Source organism: Ochlerotatus camptorhynchus, unplaced genomic scaffold, assembly GCF_037179485.1.
Source record: "Ochlerotatus camptorhynchus isolate MF236.1 unplaced genomic scaffold, CSIRO-AGI_Acam_v1.1 ptg000036l, whole genome shotgun sequence".
In the NCBI taxonomy this organism is placed as follows: Eukaryota; Metazoa; Arthropoda; class Insecta; order Diptera; family Culicidae; genus Ochlerotatus; species Ochlerotatus camptorhynchus.
The window spans coordinates 3,453,224-3,473,059 of record NW_027040527.1 but is presented as its reverse complement, the minus strand read 5'-3'; the positions used below and the strand labels follow the sequence as shown (position 1 = coordinate 3,473,059).

General features: G+C 39.6%; 1 protein-coding gene across 4 annotated transcripts in view; it reads left to right on the top strand.

Moving 5' to 3' along the window:
- Window positions 1-19,836, top strand: part of Pgant5 (polypeptide N-acetylgalactosaminyltransferase 5) — a 279,794-nt gene that overhangs the window by 115,527 nt on the left and 144,431 nt on the right. The window lies entirely within an intron of this gene.

Genomic DNA, 19,836 nt, shown 5'->3' with positions numbered 1-19,836 from the left:
AGCAATCGAAAAGTTTTTAATTAATAGTCCTATTGCCTGTGTTCAGCAGGCAACCATCGGTTTTCCCGATTCCTGTTTCCCGATTGCCACTCTTCTACGTCGAGTACTTTGTCCGAATCAAAATGAACTCTGTTGGAAGTAAGTTCTCCGGTGCACAGTTCCCGGGAAAGGATTATCGGAAAATGTGCAGACAATTGTGCGGATGTACCTATGCAGTTGTTTCCGGCACGGGGACAAAACTGAAAAGTGCAAATAAGGTGATGGCTTGTAGAAATGGAAACTAACTTGCTCGGGGGGTCTGCGGGTTGATAGCGCAAAGCGCCGCGAGACTATGTTAAAATAAGAACCCGAAACTCGGAACGGTTTGTGATGACGATAGGGATTTTGACTTTCTGCTACCTACATCAACTATGTGAATCTGCACTAAAACCTGCTGCTGGCTGAATGGTTTAACTTTGGAATAACATGTAAATTTGCTGGCATGCCACTCATTTGAAATGGAGATAGACTTTTCCGGGAGTATATTAACCTTGTTCGGATGACGATAGTTCCGCTTGTAGTTGTGGTCGTGTTATTGCTGCTGCAGTCCCAGAAGTACAGTTAAACATCTGTTATAGGATAGTGAGGTATCGTTTATAATTGTACACTAAAAGTGGAAAGTTTGGGTGTAGAAGAAGTTTCACTGCTTCCGTAGTTTGATTAATGGTAAAATTGTGCCGTTCTACGTAATATGGAACGTAATGTTGAACATGGCCTTTTAATGTTTAAAAGCAAATTAAGATGGATTAGTTTATCTTAGAACTGTACTGCAATGCGATAGACATGTTATCTTCAACCGGAAAAAGCGTATTTGAGCCAGTACACGACTTTTCAAACTGTTTTAAATCAATAACTCTTTGATGTCTAGTAATCTATCTACACACTTAAAACAAAAATCAATTGAATTTAGGTGCTCTGAGTATGACCTACACAACCCTGGTAAAGGAGAATAGCAAATCCAGAGCAAATAATATCAAATTGTAGTATCATTATCTTATTATGATATTGGTAATTCGTGAATTTGAAAAACTTTGATATGTTATGACAACAAAATGAGTTATTACAGGGCTGATAGCGAGTCACTTTTTAGTGACTTAGTCACTTTTTTCAAGCCAGTCACTAAAAAGTCTCTTTTGTAAGGCCAAGTCACTAAAGTCACTATTTTCAACTTTTTCAGCGTGAATTTATTTCAAGATTGAGCATTCTTTGCTTTGGGCGTTTAATCATCTTTCTCTATCTACAGGGTGTCTATTCATTTTTATAAATAAAATTATCTGACTTTTCCAGGTTTTTCCAGTATTTTATCCGATAAATTCCAGGTTCATAATAAAGCTAAATTTTGAAATGCGTTAAAAATATTCTTTTTTTTTTGTAGATAAAAAACAACAGCAAAAACACGGTTTTTAAGACATGTCAATCAGTTTTAAAGAAACAGCTTTACAATCAAATCCATTGAATGTTGCCAATTCGAATAATTCCAAGATCTAAAATTATTCAATATCTTGAAGTTTCGTATAGCATGTACAAGTGCAAGATATTGAAAATTTTCAAAGTGCTAGAATCAAGGAAAAAAAATAAATGATTTATTTCAAGTTCGTAGGAACTTTGGCGAATTAATGAGTAATGAAAGGAAATGCTGAGAATTTCTGAGAAACTCCATAAACAAACTACGGGAAGCTAATATGGGGAACTTACTGGAAGCTTTAAGAACCTCAAACCCGTTCTTTTAGCAACCGAAAATATTCGGGAACTTTTATGAAGTTCCTAGAATTTCAGAGAATTTCACAGGTGTCAAGTGAACTTGAGAAATATAGAAAACATAAGGGGTATTGTGCATTTTTTATGAAGTTCTAAGTACCTCAGAAAAGCTAGATCTAGAGATTTTTTTTGGGGAATTTCAGACCTTAAAAGCAGTTTTTAGCTTAAGTCCAGACTTTTGGAGCAGTTTGAATATCTATAGTCGTAAATTTAGAAAAATTCAGGACAGTTCCATGATATGCTAAAAAAAAATGGGGAACCCTTAAGATGTTCCGAAAATTTCAGAGAAGTGCAGAGTCCTTCAGAGAATTTATGAAAACTTCAAAAATATTTCAGAAACTTCACAGAAGTTCAGAGAATTTCAGGGAAATTTTAAGGTTTTTACGGGAATTTCATTTATTTCCGAGCAGCATAACTGAGATCTTCAATAGAATTGAAAGTTTTAGGGAAGCTTCGAGAACATCAAGACAGATTATAGAATCAAAGGGCAGTTCAAACAATTTCAAGGAAACTGTAAAAATCTTAAAGAAGTTGCGAGAAACTCAGGGAATTATGAATATATATCAAACAAATTGCCGGATTATTAAACAAATTAAAAGAACTTTAGGTAACCACTGATAAGTTCAGAGAAAATTAGGGACCGTTTATAATGGTTATAATAATTAAGGGAAATTGTCGAAACTTCAAGGCAAATAATTGAATTTCTGAAAATACTGAAAATTCAGGGCAGTCTAAAGAACTTTAAGGAAATTCAATAATCGTTTAGGCAGTTTAAATACCACCAAGAAAGTCTAGACTATTGAAGAAGTTTTAAATAAGTGTCGATAATTTAAGGGAAGTGAACTTCAAAAAAATCTTGAGAACTTCAATGAAAATCATAGAACTATATTAATTATTTCGTTCTAATTCCATGAAAATTGCGGTTGCACAAAAGTTCCATAAATTTAGAAAAACTTAGAAAACTTCACAGAAGGACTGTGGTACATTTCGAGAACTTTATAGAAATCTATGGAGCTTAAGGAGAGATCCGCGAACTTCAGGATTTTCGATGAACATTGGGGAGGCCAGTTCAAAATTTAGTTTCAGAAAATAAGTGGGAAGTTAAAGCAGTTCCCAGATTAACAGATAACTTCAGAGACGTTAAAAAGTTAATTGAGGCCTTCGCTTACGTTCAGAAGCTCACTAAAGCTTAAGCATTTTTATGGCGGTTCAATTAAATTCAGCGCAATACAACAAGATTCATGCGAACTGTTAAAACTTTAGAGAAGTTTTGAGAATTTGAGAAAAGAACAAAGAACCTCAGAGCAGGTTCGTTAACATTAGAGAAGTCACATAAATTTTAAAGAAGTTTAGAGAACTTCAGCGAATTGTTAAACGTTTAGAGGAGATCCATGATCAATGAAAAAAATTATGAAACTTTAGGAAGTCCTAAAAAGTTCAGGGAAGTTTAAGAATTTGATGAGAAGTATTGTGAGTCTCAGGCTAGTTTCTCAAACAACAAAAGAACTTCAAGGCAGTTTCATTAACTTCAGGAAAAAATTGGGAACTTTCAAGTAGTTCTGAAAACCTCAAAATAGTCCATTCCATATTCCACGGAGATTTCCATTGAATTATTCCTCAAAATTTTGGTGAAGCTATCCTACGAATTCAATTTTCTTTTAGTGTTCCTTGGAATTCTCCACAATAAGAAACTCTTTCGAAAGATTCTCCGAATATTCATTGAATTCATTTCAGATTTCCTTTTCAATCTCACTACTTCCCTTTGAATTCTACTCACATTGAAAGTCTCCTAAGAATTAATTGGCATTTCTCCTCACAAACTACTTCTATTTCTTCTCATAATTTGTTTGGCAAACTCTCCTGAATTCATTTTCCGAATTCCTGTGAAGGTGTCCTGGAGTTATTCTCAAATTTAATTGAAATACTCCTTTAGCATTTTCAAAAAAAAAATCCAGGGATTTAGGCTCCGGATTCGTTTTCTCCCACAAACTTTATGAAATTATGCTCAGAATTCCCTTGGAATTTTCCTCTGAAGCTCTTCAGAAATTCTTAAGAGTTCACTTTTTAGTCACTATTTTTACAACTATAAGTCACTATTTGGTCACTTATTTCATCAAAATGGTCACTAAAATCACTATTTTTAACAGCAGTGATTGCTACCAGCCCTGTTATTACTATATTATTGATTTAATTTATTGAACAACAAACCAATAGATCAAGGATTTATGATAGCAAGCGTTTATATTATTTTCTTATGTGCCGGTACCCGAAACTTCTCCCGGGATTAGCTGATATATCGGTTACTTAATAAAAATTAAGTAGAAATAGAGATATTTTTGAACATTTTGAAAGTCACCCTTTGTGCAAATTTTACGAACTGCTTTATTTTCCTTTTTGAAAAGTAAAACCAAAGGTTCAATACTCGTTGAACACGTACTGTACCTTGATTGTTTTGGACGTAGGACTACGTCTGTGATTTATATATGGGGGTACACTTTGTGAAAACCGAAAATGGAACATGTAACGTAATTATGAAAGATTTTGAACGTTAATAACTCAGCTGCCCCTGAACCAATTTCAATAGTTTTATCACCAATCGATCAGAAATATTTCCACGCACCGATAGTAATGCTTCCGACTTTCATTTTTTTTAAATAGAAACCATTAAAAAAATGGTAAATGTTAAGCATTGTTCAAAAGCGTCGAAATAACTAACCAATTACGTACAGGGGTTACTCAAAATAACTAGGATAGGCAAATTTTTAGTCATATATATTTTCCCTTGAAAAAGGCCACAACCGATGGCCGAAATGCCAGACAGATTACATCGTCGTCGTTGCAGTGTTTGAAGACTGAGAAACCCGTATGATCGAAAAATTCCGGAAGAAAGCTCCGGGAAATGTTTGAATTAGCTTCTGAACGAAGCTGAAAAAACATACAGAGATAGACGAAAGAAGCTTATCCGGATGAAGTTCAAGGAAAGTTCTAAGAAAAATTGGAAAAACATCCGGGAAACTTCCAAGACACGAACTGATAAACTGAAAAGTTTCGGAAATCGGAAGTAAATTTCCAGAAGTAGCCATTTCCATGGAAAGCTCGAAAAAACCGTCCAATGGAAGTTGATCAAAAAAACCTATGGTTTATGGTCAAACTTCCAGAAAAAGACGAATGAAACTTCTGGGAGATTTAATTGAACTTCCTGAAGTGGGAAGCCAGAGCGCTTACGGAATAGTCGAAAGAAGCAAGAACATAATTCATAAAACATTCCTGAAGACTCTGTAATTTCCCTGAAGTTTTCGGAACATTCTTGAAATGCACTTAGGAATATTCCATAATTCCTCCAAATTCTTTAAAAGTTCTTGTAATTTTCCTAAAATTAGGGGCTGTTTTGGAGTTCTCTGGTCATCCTCAAAGCGCTCGAAATTTCCCTGATTATAATGAGACTACCGGAATATCTATAACCATCTTTGAAGGTCTCTGGACATTCTTGAAGATTATGAAAGCTCTTCAGTGCTCTCACAATTTTCTTGAATTTATTGTAACATCTGCATTGATCATCTCACTGCGTCCTAGCAAGAAGTACGGTCGACTTGTTTCGCGCTCCGTTAATTTGGAAGTTTTCTCGCTATTATCTGACGTAAATAATCAGTTTTTTCTCGCTTAGTGATTCCTGGCATAATTCCCGATAAATTTATCAAAAAGTGAGTTTTTTTCTGAGAAGAAAGTGTGTTTTCGGCATCATCAGAAGGAAACTTGTGTTTTTGCGATTGCCAATTCGCCAACCATTTTGCGCACCATCGGTGCGTGGTCACGCATACCTGTGCACACGGATCATCGTCATCGAGTGTCAGCATCTGTCTCCACATTCAAACCGCTCATCCATCTCGTGTGTTCAGCTGAGTGCCGAGCTTCATACAAGCACACACCAACGAAGGCCGCCCGCACACGCGGATCGAAGATCATCAAAGCTGCGCGTCGCTCCGCTGCTGCTGTGTAAACGCTCGGTGATAGTAGTATAGGATTATCAGATAAGTTTTTGTTTCTTGTTTCTTTCTTTCTCCCATCAGTTAAATTTTAAGTTTGTGTTTCTGTGTTTGTATTTTTTTTTCTCGTGTATTGTGTCCGAGTAATTTTGATTATCGTTGCAGTGGTAGAGCGTTTTTCGCTCCCACTAGTACGGCAAAATGGACATTTTGTCGGAAGACGAAATGGACGTTTTGTCGGAAGATGACACCACTTTGCCACGCGATAGCAAGAAGGGTTGAAAACGTCTGTCATCCCAGAAATCAGATGATGCCATCCCTGGTTCGTCATCTCAGTCTGGTAATGGACAGGGACAGATAAGCCCCCGATCGCGAGCCTACCCAGAAGACTCGACTGGCCCATGGGTTGTTTACTTTCAGCCCAAAAAGAAACCTTTGAATGTAATGCAAATTACTAATGATCTGACGAAACGGTTCTCGGCCGTGACCGAAATCTCGAAGGTGAGGTACAATAAACTTCGCGTTGTCGTCTCTAACCTGAAACAAGCTAACGAGATTGCTGCCTCCCAGCTCTTTACACTCGAGTATAGAGTGTACATCCCAGCTCGTAATGTGGAGATCGAAGGTGTGGTCACCGAAGCGAGTCTGACCCCGGAGATCTTGGCGAAGCAAGCGGTTGGCCGTTTCAAGAACCCCTTGCTTCCCACGGTTGAGATACTGGAAGTCCAGAAGCTGAACTCAGTATCTTTCAGCGAGGGTAAAAAGAGCTTTACCCCCACAGACTCGTTTCGGGTGACCTTTTCTGGTTCAGCCCTTCCTCACTACATCGAGTTGGGAAAACTTCGGCTACCTGTGCGTTTGTTTGTTCCTCGGGTCATGAACTGCCAAAATTGCAAACAGTTGGGACATACGGCCTCTCACTGTGGCAGCAAGGCACGCTGTTCCAAATGCGGGGAGAAGCACGAGGATGGCGCCTGCACAGTCACTGCACCAAAATGCGTGTACTGTAAGGGAACTCCTCATGGTCTCTCATCGTGCCCGGCGTACAAACAACGCGGGGAGAAACTAGAACGCTCTCTTAAGGAGCGTTCCAGGCAGTCTTTTGCAGCAATGCTAAAAACAGCCACACCATCAACCAACGACAAAAATCCCTTTGCTGTTTTGTCTGATGACGAGTCTGACTCTGACTTGGCTGAGGAGGGAGTTTCTTTCAGTTTTCCGGAAGGTTCTGCACGGAAACGAAAACGCATCCGTTCGCGGAAAGTTGCAGATAAGGAACCCCAAATCAGCTTGCCCAAATCAAGGAGTGATGGAAAAAAGGAAGTTTCAACTCCTCCTGGTTTCCGCCGAACTGACTATAACCAGAACTTTCCATCTCTCCCGGGGACATCAAAAACCCCTGATGGCCCATTTTTAAGAACAGAAGCCCCTTCTTCATCCGGGTTGTTCTCATTTGATAAAATTGTGGACGATATTCTCAAGTACCTCAATATTTCTGATCCTCTCAAAAGCATTGTTCTGGCAATGCTTCCTTCTGTGAAGACCCTCTTGAAGCAATTGACATTGAAGTGGCCCCTCATCGCAGCAATCATTTCCTTCGATGGATAATTTTCCAAACGAGGTCGGGGATTTGATCACTGTTCTACAGTGGAATTGTCGAAGTCTCATTCCTAAATTAGATTCTTTTAAGTTTTTAATTCACAATAATGATTGTGATGCATTTGCTGTTTGTGAAACTTGGCTCTCTTCAGATATCGATCTTCCTTTTTATGATTTTAACATTATTCGACTGGATCGTGAGGATTCGCGTGGAGGAGGGGTACTTTTGGGGATCAAAAAGTGCCATTCCTTCTATAGAGTGAATCTTCCACAATTTCCAGGTATTGAAGTTGTTGCATGTCAGGCTATTTTTAAAGGTAAGAGCCTTTGTATTGCTTCTGTTTATATTCCTCCTAGAGCCGTTGTTAATCGCAAACAACTTTCAGATATCTGTTCGGTACTTCCTGCTCCACGGTTGATTATGGGAGATTTGAATTCCCACGGTACAGGCTGGGGGGAACTGTATGATGACAACCGTTCTACTTTGATATATGACCTCTGCGACAGCTTTAATATGACAATTCTTAACAATGGAGAAGTAACACGTTTGGCTGGCCCATCCTCGAATGGAAGTAGATTAGACCTCACACTTTGCTCTAACTCATTATCGTTGGATTGCACGTGGAATGTGATCCAAGATCCCCACGGTAGTGATCACTTGCCGATCAAAGTTTCAGTTGCCAGTGGGTTCAATCCGTCGGAACCCGTTAACGTCGCGTACGATCTTACCCGTAATATCGATTGGACAAAGTTCAAGAATGTGATAGAAGATGCCCTAACGTCGGTAGAAGGGCTTCCACCGTTGGAGGAATATAACTTCCTCTCCAATCTGATCTTGGACAGCGCGCTTCAAGCTCAAACTCGGCCGGTTCCAGGAACGTCTTTCCGTAGGAAACCTCCTTCCCCTTGGTGGGACCAGCAATGCACTGAGGTTTATCGTAAAAAGTCCGACGCGTTTAAGCTTTTCCGGAAACGTGGAACACCCGTACATTTCGAAGCGTACTCGGCTCTTGAACGCGAACTCAAGAGCCTCATCAAAGCCAAGAAACGCGGATACTGGCGGCAATTCGTGGACGGATTATCGCGCGAAACGTCGATGAATACGCTTTGGAATGCGGCGCGAAGGATGCGTAACCGGTCTTCAAACAACGAGAGCGAGGAGTACTCCGATAGTTGGATCCTCAAGTTCGCGCGAAAAGTATGTCCTGATTCTGTGCCGGCACAGATGATTCCTCGCGAAACGACGAATTCGGTAGACGAGATCAGCCAGCCTTTTTCAATGCTGGAACTCTCACTCGCGCTCCTTTCGTGTGGCAATTCGGCTCCGGGGGCTGATAGAATCAAGTTCAACTTGTTGAAGAACCTCCCAGACGTCGCTAAGAGGCGCATGTTGAACTTGTTTTGTCAGTTCCTGGAGCTCAATATTGTTCCGGATGATTGGAGGCGGGTGAGAGTTATAGCCATTAAAAAGCCTGGAAAACCCGCGTCAGATCACAATTCGTATCGTCCCATCGCGATGTTATCGTGCATTCGAAAATTGATGGAGAAAATGATCCTTTTTCGTCTGGACAAATGGGTTGAGTTGAACCACCTACTCTCAGATACTCAATTTGGTTTCCGTAGGGGCAAGGGAACGAACGACTGTCTCGCGTTGCTTTCCACTGAAATTCAGTTGGCTTTTGCTAAAAAAGAGCAAATGGCTTCTGTCTTCTTGGATATTAAGGGGGCTTTTGATTCAGTATCGGTTGAAGTCCTTTCAGACAAACTCCACGCTTGTGGCCTTTCTCCATTAATTAATAACTTTTTGTACAATTTGCTGTCAGAGAAACATATGAGCTTTTCTCATGGAAACTCTACAGCTTCACGATTTAGCTACATGGGTCTCCCCCAGGGCTCATGTTTAAGCCCCCTTCTGTATAATTTCTACGTCAGAGAAATTGACAATTGTCTAAGGGACAACTGCACGTTGAGACAACTTGCAGATGACGGAGTAGTGTCTATGACAGGACCCAGAGAGGCCGACCTGCAAGGACCCTTACAGGATACCTTAGACAATTTGTCTACTTGGGCTATCCAGCTAGGTATCGAATTCTCCACGGAGAAAACTGAGTTGGTCGTTTTTTCTAGGAAGCATAGCCCAGCACAACCAAAGCTTCAACTTTTGGGTAAACCGATCACTCATTCCATGTCCTTCAAATATCTTGGGGTCTGGTTCGATTCAAAATGCACCTGGAGATCCCACATTGAGTATCTGAAGCGGAAATGCCAACAAAGGATCAATTTTCTCCGAACAATTACCGGAACGTGGTGGGGAGCCCATCCGCAAGATCTTCTAACGTTGTACCGGACAACGATTTTATCGGTTTTAGAGTACGGTAGTTTTTGCTTCCAGTCGGCGGCTAAAACGCACATCATCAAACTGGAACGGATCCAGTATCGCTGTCTTCGTATCGCGTTAGGATGCATGCACTCGACTCATACGATGAGTCTCGAAGTGTTAGCGGGCATGTTGCCACTCTCTGATCGGTTTTCGGAATTATCCCTCAGGCTCCTCACCCGTTGTGAAATTATGAACCCACTGGTGATTGCAAACTTTGAGAAGCTTCTTGAGCTAAACCCTCAAACTCGTTTTATGTCATTGTACTACGTGTACATAACACAGGATGTTAGCCCTTCGCAGCATAATCCCTATCGTGTTTGCTTCTCCGACTTCGACAATTCTGTTCATTTTGATTTATCAATGACGCAAGAGATTCGCGGAATCCCAGAGCATCATCGTTCCATGATTGCTCCGTCAATTTTCGCTGCAAAGTTTGGCCAAGTTGATTCCGCAAGATCGTTCTTCACAGATGGATCACTAATAGAGGCGTCCGCTGGTTTTGGTATTTATAACGAATTTCATAGCGCCTCTCGAATGCTTCAAGCTCCTTGTTCCGTATATGTTGCTGAGCTGGCGGCAATACATTGTACGCTAGAAACGATCGCCTCACTTGCACCAGCTCATTATTTTATTTTTACGGATAGTCTCAGTTCTGTCGAGGCTATTCGCTCCATGAGGCCGGTAAAGCACTCCTCGTATTTTCTCATGAAAATACGAGAGCTTCTAAGTGCTTTATCTTTAAGATCTTTTGTCATCACCTTTGCATGGGTCCCATCTCATTGCTCGATTCCGGGCAATGAGAAGGCGGACTCGCTTGCAAAGGTGGGCGCTATGGAAGGCGATATTTACGATCGACAAATCGCCTACGACGAATTTTTCTTCATTTATCGTCAACAGTCCCTCGCCAGCTGGCAAAATAAATGGAGTGAAGGGAGTTTGGGACGATGGTTATATTCAATCATCCCTAAGGTGTCGAAGTGTCCTTGGTTCAAGGGGTTGGATGTGGGTCGAGACTTCATTCGTATGATGTCTCGCCTCATGTCCAATCACTACTCGTTAAACGCTCACTTGTTCCGTGTTGAGCTGGGCGACAGTAATCTCTGTGAATGTGGACAAGGTTACCAGGACGCAGATCACATTATTTGGTCATGTGCTGAGCACCGTGGAGTCAGATCCGAGTTGTATGATTCCCTTCGGGCTCGAGGTAGACAACCTAATGTTCCAGTTCGGGATATTTTGGCTAGACGCGATCTGGAGTTTATGCAACTCATATATGTTTTCTTGAAGAATATTAACCATAGATTGTAAGTTTGATTAACCTTGTGTTTAGTTTGTGTTTTGTATGTGTGTGTGTATTTTTTTTTTGTAGATTTGTTTCTGTAATAATTGTATAATTACAGAGTTGATATAACGTCGATAGGATTAAGTATTTGTTTTAGAAATAGTGAAATTTTTGAATCATAAATCATATTCCAAATCTCCTTTTCCCTCTCCCGATCCAAACAATTGTCATCCACTAACCTCGAGAAGACCGCGAGTAATCGGTTCCAATCCTTTAATTTTAGATTTAAGACATTTATAATGTATAAAGAAAATGATAACTTGGCTCTGTAAAGTTTATTCGAATGAGCCTGTACAAATAAAGTAATTAACAAAAAAAAAATCTGCATTGAAGTTCTCTTATCTTTCCGATTTATTTTTTTTATATTTTAAAGTTATCGACACTGCCATTAAAAAAGCATAGAACTTCCCATAAAAAGTTCTCACAACGTTCTAATGTTCATGTCACTTCCCTTATGTTTCCTTAAACTTGCATGAGCCCCTCAGGATATTGCTAAAGTTTTCGGGAATTGCCTCATTGAAATTAATTGATCTGTTCTGATGTTCTCTGAGCTCCACTAAAGTTCCTGAAAACCATTAAATTTCCCTGAAGTTCTTTGGACTTGTGAAGTTTCCAAAATATTTATGATGTTTCCTTAACTTCATTGGAGTTCACTGGACTTTTCTGAAATTTCCAGGCTATCGAATTTTAACAGAAGTTAATGAAACTGTCTTTAACTTATCGAAACTTACACAAAAGTCTGAACTTTTCTGAAGTTTCAGAACTTCTAAAATGTTCCTGCGGCAAGTGTGGATCCGCAATAAAAATCTGATAGCAACCTTGAAGTTCCGGGAAAGTTGAAAAACTGGAGATGATGAAAGAATCACAAGCGAAGGCTGAAGAAGCTTCCAAAGTAAGGTGGAAGAAAATTCCAGGAAAAGTTGGATGAAACTTTAGGAAGTTTAAAAATGAATAAAAACTTCGGAAGTTAATAATGTTTAAAAAATATTTCTCTATTCCCTAGGAATTACCGGAAAGAGCCATCGACTATTTCTCGATTGATGGGTAGCCCAAAAACGGCGAGGATATGCAAACATTAGTCGAAATAGTATCAAGCATAAGGCATCTTTAGAGATGATTTTTTTAGAATTTTGAGAGCCCAAAAAATATGAAGTTTTCAAAAAGATACAAGTCTTTCACAAAAATTTTCTCCGAAATTCGACCGCGGGCGCAGGCAATTATAATTTTGAATATTAAAAAACAATCTGTATAAATCAGTATAAAATCACAAAAATCGGTATTCTGAGGAACCTTATCTGTATATCGGTATATAGTTCGGAAATCGGTGTAAATACCGATAAATCGGTATATCTGGCAACGCTGCTCGGAACATCCAGTATGCCCCCGGAGGAACCTGGAGCAGGGGACAATTGCATTTTTACACCAAAACATGCCGTGCGACAGCTCATTGTTCATGGTTTTTCATGAATAGGCTTTCCATAAACTTCAAATGAATCATTGACCACATTGGCCGCTCTTTGAATCACGGGATACCCCCGAGGGATCCTGTAGCAGGGGTCAATTGCATTTTAACACCAATACATGCCGTGCGACAGCTTTTTCTGCAAGTTTTTTCATGAATAGGCTTTTGATAGACTTTAAATGGATTAGTGACCACATTGGCCCCTCTCGGGACCTCCGGTATGCCCCCGGTGGAGCAGAGGACAATTGCATTTTTACACCAAAACATGCCGTGCGACAGCTCATTCTTCATGGTTTTTCATGAATAGGCATTCCATAAACTTCAAATGAATCATTGACCACATTGGCCGATCTTGGAATCACGGGATACCCCCGGGGGAACCTGTAGTAGGGGGCAATTGCGTTTTTACTCAAAAACATGCCGTGCGACAGCTCTTTCTTCATGGATTTTCATGAATATTCTTTCTATAGACTTAAAGTGAATCATTTACCACATTGGCCGCTCTTGGAGGATTCGTTTCCCCGCAATGTAATATCAGAAAGGGAGCACTTCGATTTTAGTGCAGGCGGTATCGGCTGGTGTTGCCTGGTTATATATCGGCGTCCGAATTGCTGGACGCACAGAGGAGCTCAATTCCGTAGGTCCGTCGGTTATGAACAATGGCACTTTTCATTTAAACCAATCTATATTGATCGATTCTCTTCATCGACTCTCTCTTTCGTTGATAACTTGCCTGCAATCATATTTCGGGCTAATTTTTCGACATCCACACTTAGAAATAACTAATTTTACACGTGACAGAATCCATCTTTGACATAAAGGATCAGACGTTAACAAATATTTCATGTAAGATTAAGTGCTTCGAGACTGAAAAGTTCGTTACTCGACGAAAAGTATGGTAGATTGAATTGAATTTCGCGTCTGTTATGCCTCAATTTTATGTCAAAATTGATGCTTGTATATGTCAGTCTCAGAGCACCTAAATTTACATGATTTTTTCTAAGTGTGTAATCTATTAAAAGAAACTATTATTAAGCGTATTAGACGATAATAGCAGCTGAACATGTGTTAGGGCAGGATCGTGGTTTTCCGGCGGGGTATTTCGGGATCACACACGGACACTAGTCACTAAAAAACGGAACGGCAAAATCGGCGGAGTAGGCACTCAAGATCACCAAAACTTTAATTGGAAAAAACGATCTTTATTTCTTGGTTGTTGGAACTTTACTAACTCCTTTTTATTCCCTTACATTGTCTATTTAAACCTACGTTTTGTTGGAACATTTTATCTAATCAACTTGCATACAATATTGGCAGTGCAGTACTAGAACTGCCAGCACTACCTGCCTTTATCGGGCAACAATCAGTTTAAGAACTGTCAACATGTTTTTGGTCTATTTGAAAGTTAACGCGAAAAGTGTCCAGAAAATTCTCTTTAACAAATTTATGGTGGTCCTGAAAATGACCGATTTGTCGTGATGGTTGAGTAATGCTGAGCTATTAAGGTATTCAACACAGAGAAGGTAGACGAGCTGTATGTTGTTTGGAACAGTGACGCACTTGGCATAGATGGCCAACAACGGCTCATGACGAGCAACTGAAATCCGATCAGTAGCGGTGCAACTTCTTCCTCTTTCTTCGGCGAATGGACCGCTCAGTAGGGTGCAACTCACGCTTGCGGGCAGCCTTTCGTCGAGTACTGGAGAACAATTTACAACGCCACGCGCCGAAAGCACTGCTGCTGATGACGATCACTGGACACCACCACTCACCACACGCGGTGATTGAATAAACACCGTTTGGTGAGACCAGAGTGAATTCGATTTTTAAATCTGTGTTTGGGAAAGCACTTTTTGCAGTCAATCGGTGATAATTTTCATTATTATAGCAACACTTGCACATTCGTGCCATTTTTCAATAGTGACCTTTTGAAAATTGATGAAATGTTCATTTTAGCAGATTCGTAGACGACATTCCAATCGATTGGCTGGTGTAGAATTAAAATCCATCTGCTGTTGACAGAGTTATGAGTGATCAAAACCTGAACACTTTTTGTAACGCGGTGGAATTTTTGAAATTGCACCCCCAATAAGTTGCCGAAAGACGTAATCCTACGTAAAAAAAAAAAAAAAAAAATCGTATTTGCTCATTTAGTTATCCGAGGATTTCATCTTTGTTGAACCGCAGCGCTATTGTATTTTGTACCTTAAATGTTGATTGAGTTACCATCCCAAGTAACATTTTAAGTTTTATGAAATACTACAAAGCTACTATAAAACAACATTCATAAAACCCTGGTCAAGACTGCTTTGCCATTGATGCATCCACCAAAACCTCATTGATGCTATAATCTGTCTAGTTTTGGCAACAACTAAAACAATTATCCGAGCCATTTACCCTACGTGCTTGCTAAGTTCACTAGAAAAACAACAATCAAGATAAAAAAGGATTCATGAATACCATCCGCTCTTATCAAAATAATCAAAATAAAAACTGATCGTATAAAAATCCTGCCGAATTTCCAGTTTTAGGTGCCATATGAAATTTGATGTGAAATGTACGTGAAAACATCGAAAAACTTGAGTCCGCCCACGGAAAACATCGATTTTACTAATTATTTAACATTAAGAAAAAAAATATATATTCTTCAGATCGATCACTTAGCCGAGATTTTTTATTGCTCATGATTTTTTGCATTCTAAATATTTTCTCATTGCTAAATTTACTAAAATAAAGTTATATCCAAGGAAATATAGATTGAAATCGAAGATTGTAAAAAACAAACAAAATAATTGTAATATGGCGGAGGCATAAAAGTTGATTTTCATGGGCCGTTTGTGAAAAAGTTGTTTTGCTTTCAAGAAATCCTTAACAAATGCATAAGGTTTTTAAATGGCTTTTATGAAGAAAACTTGTAGACTGAATAGTATTTATCTAAAGCCATTTTGCTTGATCCTAACCCGTTCAGATTTATGGCAGCATTTATGGCGGAAATGTTGCCTACAAAATGTTAAACGTCAAAGTTTGTTTATCTTTCGATAGTTGCGCTGTGCGATTCAGCGTTCTTCCAGGCGATTCTCTCCCGATGGGCTTGGAAGCAGTTACTCAGAAAGTGTTCACAACATTTCGCATTTTGCATAGCTGTAACCTCAATCATTCGATGGTTCTCGAAGTGCACCATGAAAAGATGCAGGAATGTACAGTTGAATGATTTTTTTTCCAAGTGATGACCCTTTCACCGAATAAAATCGCAGCTATGGATCGGAAACCAACTAGTGTCCGCTAACTGACAGTTTCAGTGATTTGCTGTTGGTACTGACGCAAGTTATTCCGATCTTCATCTATCCGCAAGGTCTGGAGAAGGCTGGTCTGTTTTCAGACTGTTTTGACAATGTTTTATGAATTTGAAGACCACGCTCACTTCACTCTTCTCCACCACAGATGCTCAGTCGTTGATGGTACCTGTTCCACCGGACGTGCTGGTTTTTCTAAAGAACTAAATTTTACTGAAATCGACTTCCCTTCGGTCGATAGCATCGCTTGAATTTTTCCTCCAACTTCGTTTATCTTTCGATATATCCTTGTCATAAATTTGGTTTTTATTCACTATGAGGATCCATCCTTAAAGTTCAATTTGTAAATAGAGGAGATTTTATGATACACTTTTAAAAGCCTAAAAGGCAACAATATATGCATTTTACTCTCATTTAAAACCGAATGGTTTTATGATTGCTTTTATAATGATAGAACAGGTTTATATAGTATTTCATCAAGACATTAATAAAAAATTGCTAATGAAGTTTATGATTGATTTTTAGAACAGTTTTATGGTGGGATTGAGAACTACTTTAAATTTAATTTTAAAACAAGACAGTTTTTGACTTCTCCCCAGACTGTAAAAGGTTTTTAAAACAGCGAAAAGGTGAACTACTAAGCAGGAACGTTTTACACTGAAATGCTGTATTTAAACTAAATGGATTATTCATTGCCATTATAAAACCATCATAAATCAGAGTGGATGTCAAATGATTGCAGAATTGTTACTTGGGATATGTGTGTTCTTCATTCTTAGCATGTTGTCTTAAATTTTTGAAAAAGATGGCAATTGATTTTGATTTTTGGATCGAAGAACAGTAATGTCAATGATAAATTCGGTGGGTTTCAAATATATCACGATTCAAATAAATCAAGCGATTTTTTTCGACCGGTACCTATACAATCGAAACTTTAGTGTATCTCAACCTCCAAAAATCTTGATGATTACCCAGTGTAACACTCTAGTCATTGCGTAACCCACCGCCGTACAATAACTTGTCAAAAACCTTTGTAGTTGGTCACCGGCATTTCCGACAGTGACCTCCTCGATTTCCTGGATGTCTAGAGCTGGAAACCTGTCGTCTTGTGCACGTGCTTCTATGTCTGTTACCTTGCAACCTTAATTCTATATTGCCGTTAAGGTGCTCATCATAGTACTGTTTCCAGTTCCCGTGCTGCATATTTCCCCGCCACTAACTGCTTGCGTTCGCCGTTAAACCAGTAATTTCCTCGGTTCGGAGCCTTCCTATGGCGGCTAATGATAACAAGCCTTTAATCAGCATCACCGTCAGCGAAAACTTTCAATTTCAACGACAGCTTTTCAAAAAAAAACTGTTACAGCCACCTGCTTTCACTCGTGAGTCGTGAGCCACTGGTTTTTAGGCAAATAAAAAAAAATCCCCTAACAGTACAGCACTTATTCGATTAATTACGCACTTCACACGGTTTCTCTCTCATGCATGCCAACAGTGGCCAACGCTCAAAAGAAATTGAGGTTCATGAAAAATTAAAATCAAACCTTGAAAAATGCGCTGGCATCAATTAGACTGCAATACAATCGCGTGTATATATGACGTCAACCACCTATTTGTTATTTTTTGTAATTTACCGACTGATGATTGTATTCCAAGAAAACCGAAAATCAACATATCCAAAGTACAATCATTTCAGCCGGTAACGAACTTTTTTTTCTTTTCGTCTCATTACATATTATGCTTTATTGGGCATGCACATGACCGTCACCGACTGCATTATCTCCGACGAATGACATGACCTCGACAATCATTTTCATTTCGTAAGCTGTTTTGTCAATATCGCCCGGAATGAATTCGCTACACACCTGCACTTCTCGACCAAATTTCCGTACCACCGCATCGAGCAGCCAACTGCCAATCCTGCCCTTTCACCGTACTTTTATAATCAAATAACAGCACGAATAAATTTTCGTTTTTCCTTTCGAGAGGAGAAGATATATGGCTGCAATAACCATCACCGTTACGGCGGACTTGGGATTGTCTATTGTTCCGCCTGGCCGAAACAACGCTCACGTAGATGCTCCGGGGAGGAGGCAAGTAGAAAACAAAACATCGAATTTCCTTAAGCATAATTTCACTCGCTCTTACAAGAATTCCTAGATTGTTCAGGGTTTTCCTTTATTTATTTTTTTCCAAGTGAATCGTCGTGGTCGTCACACAGAGATATACCCTCCGACTGGAACTCACATTCGCATAAACAACAGAGCCCGGGCTGGTTTATCCCTTCGAAAGGCATTAGTGAACTTTTTTTTGGTGAGCTTCGCATCTAAGGTCATTCATTGTAGGATGTAGGACTTAGGACTTGAGCAAATGAGTGCCCGAAAGCCATTACCTATTTTGCACATAGGATAAAGCTTGTTGTTGGAGGTTGTTTTTCTTGCTAAAAACTCAAACAAGTGGCTTAGCATGTCCTTCTTGAGCGTGGTGTGCGGTAGTGCCATTCCGACACTGTCATAAATAGTTGGTGGCAACCCCCGGTTGACTAGCGAAAACGTAGAATCCTACGATTTATCACGTGTTAATCCCCGGGACGCTTTCCGAGGCGAATGCAGTGGTACAGTTTTAACAACGGCAGAGGGCGATCTATTATAGGAATGTGCATTCAGTAAACTGGATTGGAAAAGGCTGTACACGTGTTGAAAATTGTCCATAGAGCAGGTGTGTAGGCGTATTCGTGCCAGTGAAGTGGAAAATTAGAAGCTTCCAAGAATTCGTAGATCAGTTCGTTTTGGCGTAGGAAGCCAGAAAATGCCAGATAAATTCATTCAATCCTGAAATCACAGACTGAAATGTTATTTACGAACGGGTAGGATTCCGCTGCTTGCAACATTTGACTTATTTTAAGTTTAGCCTGGTTTCAGTATTGTTGGCGATAAACATAGCGTAATTGTTGGCAGTTCAGTTCAGACTGGAAGCGACTGTTTATAGATGACAAAACAAACAAAAACATTCGTTCGTCTTCGGAGCGGTGACCCACACCCTTTGTTTGCGCTCGCTCTCTCGGAGAGTGAATAGTTCTCCAGACTCTAAAGTGCTTGCAGTACATCTACAGTTCCGGACATAAGTGTATAACATCGCGATTTTTTCTCTGCAAAGAAGTTCAAAGAGCTGTACATTTTTGGGATGTCCATGAAATATTCTGAAATCTTGCATGACAGTGGAGTGTTGGAGACGGTGGGTTTATGGTCGGCGTTGCTGGCTCATGCCGCGATAGAATGGCGTCATGGGCAGGCAATGGGGATTACTAAGCTTCCCCTCTCTGATAAACCACTGCATGAGAGAACCAAAGATCTAGTCTAGCAGTGATAGTATCACACTTGTTACTCCTTTTATTGAGAGCCGCGTCGTAGTACGCTTACGTATAGGCACTGACGTTGGGTGTGATACTGGCGGGTTTTGCCGCAAATCACTCTTATTTTATTTATTTTTTACGATAGATTTATTTGGGTTTGCAAGGGAATTATACTATTGAAGTATTTCAGAAAGTGCCCATCGGTGCTCCTTCTATTTGCGTGACAAGCTTTCATTGTTGTTTTCATTGAGGTATTACTCAGGGAACAATGTTAAACACCATTTTGGACATGGTATTGTAAATAATCTTATATGTGCTTCATTTTGATTTGGGATAAGTGTTTGAACTATGGCTCGGGATTTCCACTGTGGTGTGCTTCTATTGTGACATACCCATATGTATTTTTGTGGTGCGACATAGTGGAAACGTGTGAGCGTAGTTGGAGCATATACCCTATATAATTTAAAATCAGCTAGGAAACTAACTTCAAAATGAAGCATTTTAGTCACATGAAGGTGTTACCTGGGTCGAACTAAGATATAATAAATAGGTATAGGTCAAAATCAAAAGTACTTGAAACACGTTTAATTTTAGATTACAAGCACAAGTGCAGGTACTTAATAAAGCATGG